The 14,167-nt window shown below is 44.8% G+C and overlaps 1 protein-coding gene across 6 annotated transcripts in view; it reads left to right on the top strand.

The window, feature by feature from the left end:
• SYT16 (synaptotagmin 16) overlaps positions 1-14,167 on the top strand; it is an 89,392-nt gene that overhangs the window by 30,925 nt on the left and 44,300 nt on the right. For 5 of the 6 annotated variants that reach the window (XM_086892419.1, XM_086892415.1, XM_086892418.1 and 2 more), the window contains one exon: positions 8,994-9,140. The gene's annotated coding sequence lies outside the window, so the exon portion shown is untranslated. Of the gene's footprint in view, positions 1-8,276; positions 8,426-8,993; positions 9,141-14,167 lie in introns of those variants that run through there. The other variant, XM_086892416.1, reaches the window with a different exon arrangement.

Below are 14,167 nucleotides of genomic sequence, written 5' to 3'. Positions count from 1 at the left end.
AGAGGTTTACTGTGGCGTCGTCCTTGGTCAATTGATGGAGTAGGGTTTATTTAGGTCTTTGAAAAAAAACCCAAAGCTGCTGTCCAGCCTTTTGCTGTGATGAGTCATTGTGCCTTGGGTCAAATTGGTGAAACTAAGAGCAAGGTTTTGTGGATGAGAAAAATAAGTACAAGAGAGCATAAAGGTCCTAATTAGATTCCTCTTCGAAGAGGTGAGGTTCTGAGTGGAGACAACTTATTCTTTTTTATCCCCCCAAATAAGTGAAACAGCAACTGAGATCCTCCTTTCTGCCCTCTCTCCTCCCATTTCCTCTCTCTCCCAAATGTAAAATACTTATTTTTATTCTCTAGAGGACTCTGTGCTCACTGTTTAATTCTTGACTCATATCAGGTCCTTCCAGTTTGACCTTTTGTCACTGCTTCGCTTGTTGCTCTCTGCTCCTTTCTCTGTTACAGAAGCCCTGGTAAATTCAGCTTATAAAAGTCTCCATTCCATTATTTCTCCTTTTGTATCACCCAGGAGGTGAAAATCTCATCATGTCACCGCTGTGGCTGTGGCACGTGCAGAGAATCAGTGCATCTCTCGTTGGATCCCAAATCAGGGAGTGCATGGGGACAGGAGCATCTCTCACTGTCACTGCTCCCTGGATTTACTGACACAGCAGGATTGTGCCAGTGGTGGGCACAGACATCTCTGAAATTTTGGAAGGGACCTGATTCAATGTTCTCACAGGCCAAGGAGGGGAATGCCATTGTGCTGAGTGTCAGGCCTTAATCTGCTAAGTTAGAAAAGGTTTCTGTTTTAAAATAATTCTGGCAGTGATAGGAAAGACTCCAAGGCTGCAAGGATAACGTGGTCACAGGGAGCTGAAGGTGGTTATTAAGGAGACACCATCAGAGTGCCCCTTTTTGTTTCTCTCACTGTTGAGATGAATGTGAGTTGTTCTCAGCAGTGGATACCCTGTTAGTTCAGGGAGAAATCACTGTACAAGCAAGACTTGCAAAGAGTCACTGCATGGTTTAACATGGGGAGCCAGGCTGGCATTTTCTAAACATGCAGGTGCTGTTCTCTTTTGAGTGTGGATCTCAGCTGGTGTCATGTAGCATGGGGAGAAGAGAAGGAATTGAAAAATAACTCTAGACACTGCTTGCTGTGCGAGAAATTCTGACCTTCTCTATAAAAAAACCGAGGCAAGAACTTTATAGACAGTGACTTGTATGTGAGAGGGAAAAATTTTCAAGGGTGGAGGAGCCTTTAAAAGTCTGCATTGGCATCCTTATTTATTTATCCTTTTTGAGAGGATGGCAGCTGATAGATGTGTCACTGTGATGCTGCACAGTTATCTTCTTCCCTTGTCTCAAAATACTGCATTAGTGATACCATGGCAACAAAGAAGTTGTCTTTAAGAAAAGAAAGCAAAAAAAAAGCGTGACTTCAGTGTTCAGGAAAGGTGGCAGACTGACAGCCCTAGTCTTCCCTTTCTACCAGAAAGGCAGTGTTGGTGTCAGCTATGACAAAAGGTATCAGATTATGATCTCTGTGTTGTACCATGACTGGAAACAAACCTGGGACACGATCAAAGACAAATCTACTACGGGGAGAGCACGCTGAGAACCTTCTGGGAAAAGATGCTCTTGTTGGACAATTAAATTCTGTTTAAATTATAAAATTTTCTGCAAAGTGCACCATCTTTAAAAAACTTTCCTAGACTCAAGTTGTGGCCTCTTTCAGGATGGAATTCTCCTCTGAGCAGTCTGTGAGAAAAAACAGATGTCCCTTGCTACTGTGGTAGCTTTTCCAGAGGCTGGAAAGTCAAAGGATATCTGGAAGGGGCAAGTTGAGATCTCTGTGCTGTTTGATTTATCTGCATTTGAGTACAGCTCTCATCTCTATCATGAGAGCCCTAAGAACAGGAGATTGGCTTTTAGGGAGCAGGTTCTTTCATTTGTTCTAATTCAAATTGTATTTATCATTATCACTACAGCAATCTTCTAGCTTTCTACATCTTAGGTGGAAGCTTCAATCTCCAAGGTAGCTCATTGCTTTGTGTAATAGCTGGTTTTACAATGGAAAATAGTTCCAGAGTGCAAAACTGAGAATTTTGGCATAGCTCAGAGGTTAGAGTGAATATTGAGATGGAAGAGAAATGGCAGAGCAAACTCTTGAGTGTGAGGTTAGATTGTGGGCTGGAAAAGTAATTTTCTACCTGGTTCTGGTTTTTCTTCACGGGTTGGAGAAGAGCTGAGGTGAACAGCTGTGAGGCTGCAGGCTTCACTTTGGTTACCTCAGCTGTGTGCCCAGCCTGGGAACAATCCTGGCAGGAACCCTGGGCCAGGAGGACCAAGGCCTGGATGGGTGTGAGGTTCCTCGTGCTGTCCCCATCAAATCTGTCCAGCCCTGACATGGAGGGGACCAGCTTTCAGCTCATGAATGACAATTCAAGTTCTGTGCTGCTCAAACTCTCCGTCTCCCTGGCCCTGTTAACTCCAAAGAATTTTGAATACTGTGCTGCACTGGAGCCATTTTTGTGGTTGTTACTAAAACTGATGATGAACCTCTGGATCACCCTTGTGAGTGGCTTCCACCAGACACTGAATTCTCCCTGTCCATCAGGACACATTTCTGTTCCCATTTCTGCTTCCATCTGTGTTTGTGGTGTGTTTGCTTACAGATGGAGGAGTGAGGAGAGAGCCAGGACTCTTCTGGGTGCAGAACTTCAGGTGTCGTTGTTTGCAGAGGCTGTGGACTTAAAACTAGTGCTCCACACCCATTTGAAGCACATTCAGCAAAACTAATAACTTCATCTTTTCTAGCTGAAAAGTATCTTTTGTTGAAGGCAGAATATTTCACAGAGCCCTGTGTTCTCAGTTTTATGATCAGGCTGAGAAAAATCAAATCTGCTACTGCTTCTGGCCCCAGCACAGGCTGCATGGTGAGGCAAGCTGAGCCCGAAGGGTAGAGGCTGCCCTCCTCTAGTCCTGCACCTTAGACATGGCACTGGGAAAAGGAAAACCTGGGTTTAAGGGAGAATTTATCTCAGTCCTTCCATTTCTAGTGGGAGAGCACTTTTTAAATACCACTGCCTCTGTGTCTCCTGTTGTGCCTTCAGTTCAGTGTGGCCTGAGGGTTTTGAGCACCTCTACTGGATTGCATCCTATAGAGAATCAGAGGATGCAGTTCCCCAGTTTTGGGGAAAAAAGGTCAATTCTGTGGCTTTTTTGTGACCCAGTGTGACTGAGGAGAGATGCCTGAAGTCCTGTGACTGTCACCATGATGCCATCTCTAGATGAAGCCTCAGCTTTGGGCTGAATGGTGAGTTAATTCTAAGCACTGAAATGCCTGTGTAGGTGGATGTAACTTTTCTAGATTGTTCTTTTGGGTCCCTCTTCCACCCTTTGGGGTTGTGCCTGTGCCACGGCTCCCGTTCTGTGGGGCAGTTGTGTTAATGTTTCCCTGCTTCAGAGACCTGCTGGGAGGATAAATGCATTGAAGCCTGCAAGGTGTTTGAATGGCTCTGTAGGTGGTAGAATAGAGGGAAATGAAGTTGATTTTCTGTCTTTCAGACCTCTGAAATTGCATACCTATGTCAGAGGCCATAAGGGCAGTTTTATCTTTGAAGATGACCTGCAAATACATCAGTAGGAGCTACAAGTGGGCCCATTCCTCCACCCTTCGATCAGACAAAATTGGCAGTCAAAATAAATAGAGGTATAGTCAGGCCATAAGTGCCTTTCAGGTTTTTTTATATTCCTTATATAAAAGGACTGGAGAACCTCCTCATTTTTGCTATCTGTAAATCAGCACATAAAAATAAAGTGTGAGAAGCCCAGCCTCTATGCAGGGCAAGTCCTCCTGCCTGGGATGGGAATTTCACTCCTGCTACAGCACCAAATGTGGTCTGATCGCATTTCTGATAATGTATTTGTGGATCACCTTGAGGAGAAGAGGGGGAGTTATACAACTGTTCCCTCACAGTGCTGTTGGAAAGGGTTAGGCTTTGTCTCCTTTGAAATAGATATCAGGAGAGAGCTGCAATCCTGTGAAAACACACATTTATTTCTGAAGTGTTTGTGTATTGTGTGTGTGGTGCACATGAATAGAATTGCCACCTGTCCAAGGCTGATAAGGACGAGCAGTGGTCATGTTCTTGCAGTTTGCTGTGTGAAGAATTGGCACCTACAGCTTTCCTCAGTCTGAGTTTATTAAATGCTGCATGCAAGGAGTTGCTTCACCATTTGTGGCATTTTCTGAGTTTGCACAGATGAGGATTTGTTGGAGATTTTTCTATAATGGATACAGTGTTAGCCATGGCTTCTGAAAACCCTTTACCTTTTTCTTCTGTCCTGCAGTCTCAGAAAGATCCAATTAGCTATCCTATTCCTTTGGGAATCCACATATGGCACTGCTTTCCTTGATAACCTTGGCCTCAGCTTGTGAGTGGGCAAAGTGACAAGATTCAGATACCCACGTGCTTTGGGCACAGAGTAGAGGAAGTGACTGAGAAAGCTGCTTGGTGTTTCCATTGCACCCAGCAGGGAACTTGTCCTTGCAGTGGGGCTGCTGCCATCATTCCATCCCACATAACTTCCCTTCCCTACCTGCTGGGCCTTGCCAAGCACTGGGATGGGCTCCTGGGCTTTGCTGAGCTGTGACACTGCTGATAGGGATGAGGATATGTAGATATGCAAGTAGGTGGAAACTCTCTAATACATCATAATAGTAATAATAATAATGTACACTTGTACTGCCTTGCAGCTTTCACTGGAACTTCTGCCCACACACCAGCCTACTTGGTTCACAATGCAGTGTGCATGCTAGAAAATTAGTGGCTGATAATGAAAAATGTCATGGGAACCAGCAGGAAAATCATAGCTTACTCCAAATACATAATGAAATGTAATTAGCACAGACAGCAAAACAGACAATTTATGGTTTCTTTTTTTTTTTTTTTTTTTTTTTTCATAATTAAAAAGCACCAGTAAACATTCCTTTTTCAGGAAGTTTGGCATCAAATGAAATTAAGGAACTATTGTCTGGAATTGTATTTTATGCAGAATTTAACCCTTGCACAGCAGAATGGATTAAGATCTTGCTAGTTGCAGACTCTCCAAGTGAATCTACAGTGGAGCTTCATTTGTTCATCCCCCGGCCCTGGTCCATCGGGAGAGGCCAGGTCTGGCAGCAGGATTGCTGTGAAACCAGCTACAAACCCAAAACCCAGCTGGATCCAATGCATGTAACACTGTGGCCAGCACTTCTCTCTTGTTCTTCTGGACAGACTCTCCCTGAAGTCATCTCGTAGAGTGAATGTGGCTTTGAGGAGAGGCTGAAGCAGGAATAGCATTACAATGCCTTGTGCTCCCTATGTCCTCTCTCAGATTTTTTTTGTTGACCTCAGCTCCATTTCTGATCTCTTTTCCACCTCAGGGCCCTTCACACTGCACCTCTGGTTTGTTCTTGGGTGGTGGGCAAGGAGTGTGAGCAGCTGTGTGGCCTCAGCCTGCCAGGAGCACAAACACCATTTCTTGCCTTGTGCTCCCAACCAGAGCAGCAGAATGAGTGGCACTGCACAAAGGTGTCTATGGCTTTATTTCTTTATTCATTTCTTGGCTTAAAAATGGGTAAATAGGGGAGGATCCTGGCTGAATGTTTATGTCCTAAAGCACGTGGTGGTCAGCACCTCCCAGGGTTTGGACCAAGAGTTGAATGCCTTATTATGCCACATTTTCTCACTCTAGGCACAGCCTGTCACCCATTGGTGTGAGGATGGACATTTCATCTGTGTGAAAGCTGACACATTCCAGCAATGCTGCAGCACAAGGGATAAGTGTGTGTTTCTGCTACTTTTCCTCCTCAGCACCTCTCAGGCCCAGAAAGCCACCACAAGCCAGAACAGAGCTCTGCTCCAAATCAGTTTTACTGCCATTTCCCAGGCACAGCCTTGGTTTGGAGTTTCAAATCTGCAGAGAAAGCCCTTCAGCTTGGGGCTGGGAGGAGAGCTGGAAGGTGTGAGCAGGACTGCATGCAGGTGCGGCATGCTTTCCTCTCGATGATGGAGAAGGAAATTGCCAGCAGGCCTCCTCCAGAGGGGTTTGAGCTTCCAGCTGGAGCTGGGTGCAGCGTGTGGGGCAGTGCTCAGGTGGAAACTCAGCCCTCCCTCGGAGACATTGTGGCACAAACTTCTGGTGTCTGGCACAAATATTGTGGTTGAGAAAAGAGGAAACTTGTGTGTAAAGCCACGGGACAGGATGCATGGGTTGTGTTACCTTGTGCTGCAGAAGTCCCAGTCACCTCCTTGCATTTGGACAGTCTTTAGGAGACACAGGAGAGTGTCTCGGTGCCCACAGTGAGGGGAGGGGAGGGATCTGAGGCCTTGGTGGCAGCTGGCTGATGGTCTTTTCCATGCAGGAAGGGTCTGTGCCGTCCCTTCTTGCCTGTGCTCCCAAAAACTCTGCCTCTGTGTGTACAGGTTTTAGTACTTGGCTTTGAAAACTTCTCCTGGAAGTTGATGCTGGACCTTTGGTGAGCTCTACTAGGTGGTGCCTTTTGTATTTTTGCCCCAAGGAGTAGGGGAAGCTGGAAGAGTTGTCCCAAGCCTTATGTCACTGAGCTACGGCTTTCTTGTTCTTCTGTATCTGACCAGGAAACAAGAGCTAGATGGGCAATAACACTGTTCTGCCAGTCTGAGTTACTTTAGAGAAAATACATATCAGGTGATCATTTGTCTCCAAGCTTTCCTTCAGGGTGCCAGTCTAGTCAAAGATCTGCTTTTTCTTCTGGGATTTTGCAAGGTATTTGAAGGTCTGTTGAGGAAAAGGAGAACTTCTCTAGCTGGGGGTTGTGTAACATTTCAGAGCATGTGTTGAATAATTTATATGTAAAAATACTAGTGGCTTGCTTGTGCCCTGTCTGAGAAGGTGAAACCCTGGTGTCTCCTTGGGCTCACTGAGATTTTTATGAAATAAAATAAAAGGTAACAAGTGGTGTCCTTGCTGCACCTATCCTCTTGTGTGCCAAGATGTGGTGATCCTGTGTATTTTATATATAAGGTAGAGCGTTATCCTTTTTCCTGCTTATTCTATGATCAAGAACAGGGCAAGTCAGTGATGGGATGCAGCCAGGCTTTCGTGTATATTCTGGGGTTATGGCTACTTTGATTTATACTCATCCCCTTTGATTTATCCTTGGCTCTAGCAGCCATTTAATGACTTCAGCAGCTGAAAATAGCCAGAGTCGATGTCTCACTCAGCCACTCTCACATCCCCAGCCCTGCTCCCTGGGTTGAGGTGTGAGGGGAAAATGGGTCTGAGATGTGCTGGCCAAATTATCTCAGGAAGTTATGGCACCTTATTGCAGTGCTGGCAGGCTCAAGGACAGGTTGGATGGGGCTCTGAGCATCCTAGGGGAAGGTGTCCCTGTCCATATCAGAAGGATTGGAACTAGATGATCTTTAAAGTGCCTTCCATCCCAAACCATTCTGTGATTCTGTGAATTGTCTGTGCCCCTGCAGAATAGAGCAATGAAAGTGTAGACTTCACCTTGTTATTTAAGCTTCTGTGATTCAGTGCATATTTCTGTTCCTTCCTCAGGCTGGGATGAGGAAGGTCAGAGCCACCTCCAGAGTTTGTGTAGCACATGTTCCTCTGGGTTCAGCCCCAACCACTCGTTTGTTTTGCATGTGGGCTGCTCCTTTGCATTGGTGATTTTTGTTTCCAGTTGAGACATGCTGGTTTGTATTAATTTAAGTTTCTAAATCCCCTTGGTAGCAGTCATATGGTGCGCTGTCAAGGCTGTAACAGGGCACAGTGTAGCTCTTCTAGCCCAAGTCTTTTGCTGAGTCAAGTCTTATAAATTCCCTGTTGGATGTTCCACAGGCAGGGCTGGCTCTGTTTACATCTTTTCATCCTGCTCATCTCATCTGTGAGCTGCAGCTTTGTAATCACAGGCACTCCTGGTGTGCCAGTGATGCTGCTGATGTTTCATTTTTATGGGGTCTTGACTTGAATTGAGCAGCTGAACTTCACCCCTCCCTGCTGAAGTAATTACCAGAATAGCAAGCCAATTTTTTTTGTGGATGACACTGAAAGTTTTTGACACATGTGCCCTTGCCACCCACCTCAAGTGATGTATGTAGTGTTTGTCCCTTGTTTTGGCATTTTGATAAGTGTGAGAGAGGTGAAATGGCTTTAAAAGCTTTTTGCTGGCGCCTGTGGTTTGTTGCAGACCCGTGGTACAGGCAGAACATGATCAATTGAAATCAGACTGTTTCTTTACAGTTTGACATAAGGATGTTGATGTACAGGACTGGGACATCAGCTAGTGCCAAACCACTGTGCTCATTACCTGTGGCCAAACCTGACACTCGAGGAGCTAAACTGAATTACCTGAGCTGGAGGCTGATTTTTTTTCACCCCAGAAAATAATGGTAATTGTGTAGTTCCATAATATACTTCTTACTTAAGGGTAAAGCAGCAGCTGAATGAGGATCATAGGCTATACATTAACCTGGCTCTTAGTAAATGTAATGAAGTTGGTGAGTACCATTATGTGTAATCTGATTGTTTTAAAGAAAATGCATAAATTACAAAGAGATTGTTGGGGCCTTAATGACCAATTGCCTTTTCTTGGCTTGTTGTAGCACAGATGGAGAGTGTCTCTCTTAGAGCTGGTGTAATTCTGCATTCCTACAAAAGTTTATTAAAATCTGTTGCTGTCTTTCCTGTGTTGGAATTCATCCTGTGACAGAAATGAAGACTTTAATTGTAACCAAGTCTGTGTGGTGTACATCCTTAGTAGACCAGATTAATGTATTAAATGGATATTGTATCCAAGCCCAAATTCTGCTGGATTTCAGTTCTATTTCATCTGAGGAGAGGATGGGGAAGCAGAGCCACATCTTTCCCTAGGCAGTTCCTCCTGGTTGTGCTGATGATTTCTTTTTTGACTTTCTGTTCTTAGTTACTCCTGATGCTACTGTTTTTTTTTGTCTGCAGTTGGAGCCTTCATTATCCTCCCTGCAGTCCTCTTTCACTTTATCAACAAGAAGCTCTGCTGTGAAGAGAGAGGTGGGCTCCCATGCCTGGAACAACAAAGGTGAAGAAAACACTGCAAAGAAAAGTCCAGACCCCATGAAAGCCTTGGTGAGTGTCACAATATTACACTGCCCTTGATGTGCAGAGTCTTCTGGAGGCTTTGATTGCTGGAAAGTCAGACACAGGCTCACTTGCTGTTTCTCAAGTTGTTTGTGTGGAAAACAGTAGGGTTTGGGGTAATAACCTCCCAAATTTGATATAAGGAGATAATAAGGATATGCAATTGCTACCGTGTTCCCATTATCTTTGTTGTCTGGCGTAATGTCTTGAAAAATGAAAGTGAACACTGGGGGAAGAAGCACACTCCCTGCTCTGTCTGTTGTGGGAGTGTTTTGTACATCCAGTGAGGAGCAAAATGGGAGTGTTTCTGAGAAATAACTGTGCCTTTCTGCTCATGAAGGATATGCCTGTCCGGGTTACCTTGTAGTAGCTATTACACACTCCTTTGTGTGCTCTGGAAATGTTATGTCTTGGGTAAACCCATAAGCCCTGGAGTCAAAAGAACTGGAAATTTTACTGTGTTAGAAAAAGAACATTTTAATTTTTCTCAGCCATCAAAAATGCATCCGTTCTGGTAATGTTGGTGACTGTGAATTTGGTAATTTCTTCCTTAATTTGTTTGTAAATTTGCATGTCGTAAGTGTGTCATCACTGAGCTAGTCAGCCAAGAGGAGGCATCAGAAGCCTCCCAATTGAAAGGTCTGCTTCTCAACGGTTCAGTCTTAAATCCAATGGCAGAGGAGCACACTCCCAAAACACAGAGCTCATACAAGGTTGTTCTGTTGTTCATTTTGCCTTGTGCTTCAGTGTGGCTGTTGCAAAGGACATGATCTGGTCGTGCTTTGAGCCTCCAGGACTCATGGACAGCGGAAGGTTTGGGTGCCATCTGTGGCAGGAACTCAGTGGGACTAATTCTTGCTAAATTCATTAGTGAGCCAGAGACAGGCACCAAAAATGTGCAAGTACAAATGGTACTAGAAACGATTCCCACTCATGCCCCTCTCGACTGAGAGTCCCAACTTCAGTGTTTCTAAACAAAGACTATGGGGGTTTTTTAATAAGTTTCCTCCATCGATATTTTTTTAAAGTCTTCTTCCCCTTCTCTTTGCCTCCCATCAAGTGGTGTAAAAATATGGCTTTTATTTCAGTTTTTAAGATGACACATCTCCCAGGAGCGTGTGGGTGTTGACATTCTATGGAGCTGTCACAGGCTATCATGTAAACATGTATTTGCAATGCTTTTTAAAATGTGAATTATTAATAAACAGAGTGGCTTGCTTTTTTTTTTTTTTTTTTTTGGTCTTTGGTGCTTCCAGATTTTGAAGGACAAGAAATTGCTTCCCAGCTGACACTCTCCATGGCAATTTTCGTTTCAGACTAAATCTCATGTGTCTGAGTGATAAACCTTTGAAAACATGGGCTTATAATGGAAACACTAAGTCAACTTTAACTACAGCTGTGCCACACAAGAATAATACCACATACATTAATGAGGTGCTAAATCTGATACGGCAGAGGAATGTGTTGTAATCATTAATTACAATGGAAGCTTAAAGCTGGAGTCTGCTTTTTCCGTTCAAATAAAATCGGCTTGGCGAGTTGGAGCTGAGAGTTATTTAAAAATATCACCTCTATATTTAGTTTAAATTTCACCGTGGTGTCTTGGTACTTGTAAAGTCAATATGGGATCTGTGTGTAGGAAATGCCAATGCTTTTAAAGGACAGCAGCATGAGGGAATATATTAAACCCTGGGCTACCTCAGTGTGTCATATGGCGAATGTAGAAACCTGGAGGCTGAGCTTGGGCAGGGAAGCCAGGGAAGGCTGTTTCCAGCATGTAAGGGAGCTCTCCCAAGAGGGGTGTTGACAAGCAAGAGTTTGCTTCAAATTTGGAATCTGGCTTTGCTGGGTAGGAAGGAGCAGGATGGGGAGCATTTGCAACATGCAGTTTGTTAGTCAGCATTCACTTTTCCTCTTTTCAACTTTCTTCTTCTTCTGAGTTATGTATGTTGCAAGGAAATCCTGATTCCAAGGACTCTGGTGTCCCTTAACATGCAACCCACTAATGGTTTCTCTTCCCAGATCTAAGCTCTCAAGCTGGGGAAGGATTTTCAATTCTCCACATCTGGAATTAAGAGTGCTTAGAACATATCAATCTAATTAGGAGAAAAGGCATTTTGCATGGCTGTGACATCTGCTATAGGATGAACCCCCATATGCAGTAGCACAGGTGAATGAAGGCTGTGGCCTGGGAAGGGATGTATGGGTTCAGTGCATGAGCTGCTCCTCTTGTCCTTGGATCCAGCTGAGTTTTGAATTATCTACCAAAAAAGAAGAGAGTTGGTAGAGAAACATGAGCAAATCTGTCTACTTTGCAGGTATGCAGGGTGACATTTAGAAAATGTACTGTAAAATGTCAGAGCCTCTTTTTTGTTGTTGTTTTTGCTTTCCTGTACGGAGCCTGACCTCAGAACAAGGCAAGTGACAGAATGAAATAGGTGTTCCCATCAACATGGCTCTAGGATACATCTGGCTGGTTTGCTCCTGATTTAATTTTAATTACACAGTTTGTGTCTCTATGGAGGGGCAAAGATAAGGAAAAAATCATTGTGAAAATGAAGATTTCATTGAAAACCTTTTAGGAGAATTCAGGACAAGGGCTCTTAATTACTGGGACAAAATGGATGGCAGATTTTTGGTACTTTAGACCCCTATGGATCCTGTTCTTGACTGGTTCATTGATCTTAATGATGAGTCCATCTCTTGAGCAGGGATGTGCTGCCCTGGTTTCTTCTCACTCAGCTGCAGGAGTCCCTTCACTGGGAGGGCTGGAGCTCATCTGGACACAGCCAGCCTGTATTTATTTATCCCCTTGGCACTGCAGGGGAGAGCTCAGAGAAAGCTGCAAAGGTAGAGAAGCTGGTAACCACATACCTGGTAGGAAGGTAGCACAGAGCATATCAGGTTTACTTGGCCATGCCCAAGCACCTGCAGAAGGAAGAAGTGGTGGCTTGAAGCAGTTCTGGTCTTTCTAGAGTGATGTAGAACCTTGATATAGGTCATGTGCAGAGCTCCTTAGTGAGGGAAAGATTAGCTGCCATACCTTTAGAGTCAGCTGGAATGTTCTTCACAGCATTGGTGGTCTTTCAGGCACTGGGAGAGTGCCTATGGGAAATTGCCCCTTGAATCATCTCTCCACACAAGGAAGGAGGACCTCCCCTTGAGCAGAGGCTTGAGAGGAGTCAGTGAGGTGTCATGTGAGACCTGTTGATGCTGTGATGGTTTGGTGTCCCTGACTGTAGTGTGAATTTTGGGACCAAGGGGAGGTGGTGATGTTCCTACCCATGGTGTTTACAATGTTGGGAAGCCCTTTACTTCAGAAGTTCATGGGTGAAGCGAGTTACACAGGTACAATGCAGGACAAACCTTTGTGTAAAGAGCTGTGACCAGCTGTATGCTTCAGTGCTGTGCCTCGAGAGTGTGAAGGGTCCTCTTTGTTCTACACCATAATCTTTTCACAATGATGTGACCTGAGACTGGGAAAGAAACTGTAGCTTAGTACACTGTGCTTTATATGAAAATATTCCAGTTGTGCCTTGCCTTGAACACTTGTTAAAGATGTACTCTTGGTGTGTGAAAACAGCATAAATATGATGAAGTTTAAAGGAAGATTTTTTTTTTTTTTCCCATTTTTCCTTCTGTTTTGTCAGCCTCAAGAGCCCTTTCAGTTCATGTTCTCAAGCTGTTCTGCACAGCCACTGTTCCAGCCTCTGGGGCTAGCTTGCACACTTGAAATAAACAAATGGAGATGCAGTTCTTATATAAACCACTCATCTCTCATAGCCGAGGCTTTAAGGAAAGCATCAACACCTATAACCCTCACCCAGGGCTGGAATGTTTGCAGTGCTGCCTTGCACTGTCAGCGCTGCCCGGGGCCCAGGCAGACCCTGGGGACCCGTCACATGCCGTGAGTGGGACTGTCACATGCAGAGATTCATGTTTAGAAATAAGAAACGTGGGTGAGTGTGACAGCACCAGTCTGGCTTCCTCCAAAGTTGTGGAAAACCTAGGGGTGTACTTCTCCAAAGAAATACAGTTGTGGTTGGTCCTTCTAACTCTGATGCTGAGTACTCAGTAGCTCCACTGTCCTCGGCAAGGGCAGATTGAGAGCCAGCCTGAGGTTGTTTCTGTCACCCAGCTGAGGTATGTAGTTGACATTCCTTGACCTCCCAGAGTCAGGAAGGAGAGAAGCTTGTGATGTTTCTCAGCGTCCAAACGAAGCTGCTCTTCTGAATTGCTTTTTCTCTCAACTGCTTCAATAGAGGCACGTTAGGAGGAGTGGCTGACCATGGGACAGTGTGGCTGCCGCTACTGATGCCTGCCCTAGATGTTGGAGAGCCTGGTTTGCAACAAGCTGAATTAAATGAAGGATTACAGCAGCTGAGGGAGCAGTCCCTAGGTCAGAAGGGACAATACCTGCTCAGATCTGTGGCTCCAAATTCCTTTAAAACGTTTGAGTCTGTTTTTCCCAGTGACCCCTCAGCCTCCCAGCTGCTCTGGCTGGTGGTTGAATTAGAGGTGAGAGGAGATGGGAGCTACAGACTCAGCCATGTGTGCACACAAAGATGGATCACCAGGAATCATCCACTGTTATTTGTCTCCCAAAAAGCACTGTCTGCACTGCTCTTGGTGGTCCACACAGAGCAATTCCCACAGGCTCTGTAAGGATGGAGTGTGTGCGTGGGGGAAGGAGTAACAGGAACTGGGTGGCTCCTCTAAATGTTTCTAAAATAACTTCATTTTGTTAAGCAGCTAGACATCCTCTCCCACTGCTAATTTCCATGCAAGTAATTGCTCTGATTGACCCCGGTTTGTTCACTTGCTGCAGACTGGGTAGCACAATTACAGGCGGGTGGAGTCTATGGGATCTGCTCTAGGGAACAGCTTGACAGCCCAGGTGGGTGGGTTGGAGTGCTGGTGTAAATCGGTGTTTCTCCAGCCTTTTGAATTTGTGATTTCCTTTTGGCTATTCTGTCTTCTTGCAAGCCAGTGAATGGCAGCAGCTCAATTAGAGA

This window comes from Cyanistes caeruleus, chromosome 6 (genome assembly GCF_971803275.1).
Source record: "Cyanistes caeruleus chromosome 6, bCyaCae1.hap1.1, whole genome shotgun sequence".
NCBI lineage: Eukaryota > Metazoa > Chordata > Aves > Passeriformes > Paridae > Cyanistes > Cyanistes caeruleus.
This window is presented reverse-complemented; position numbering and strand designations above follow the sequence as displayed.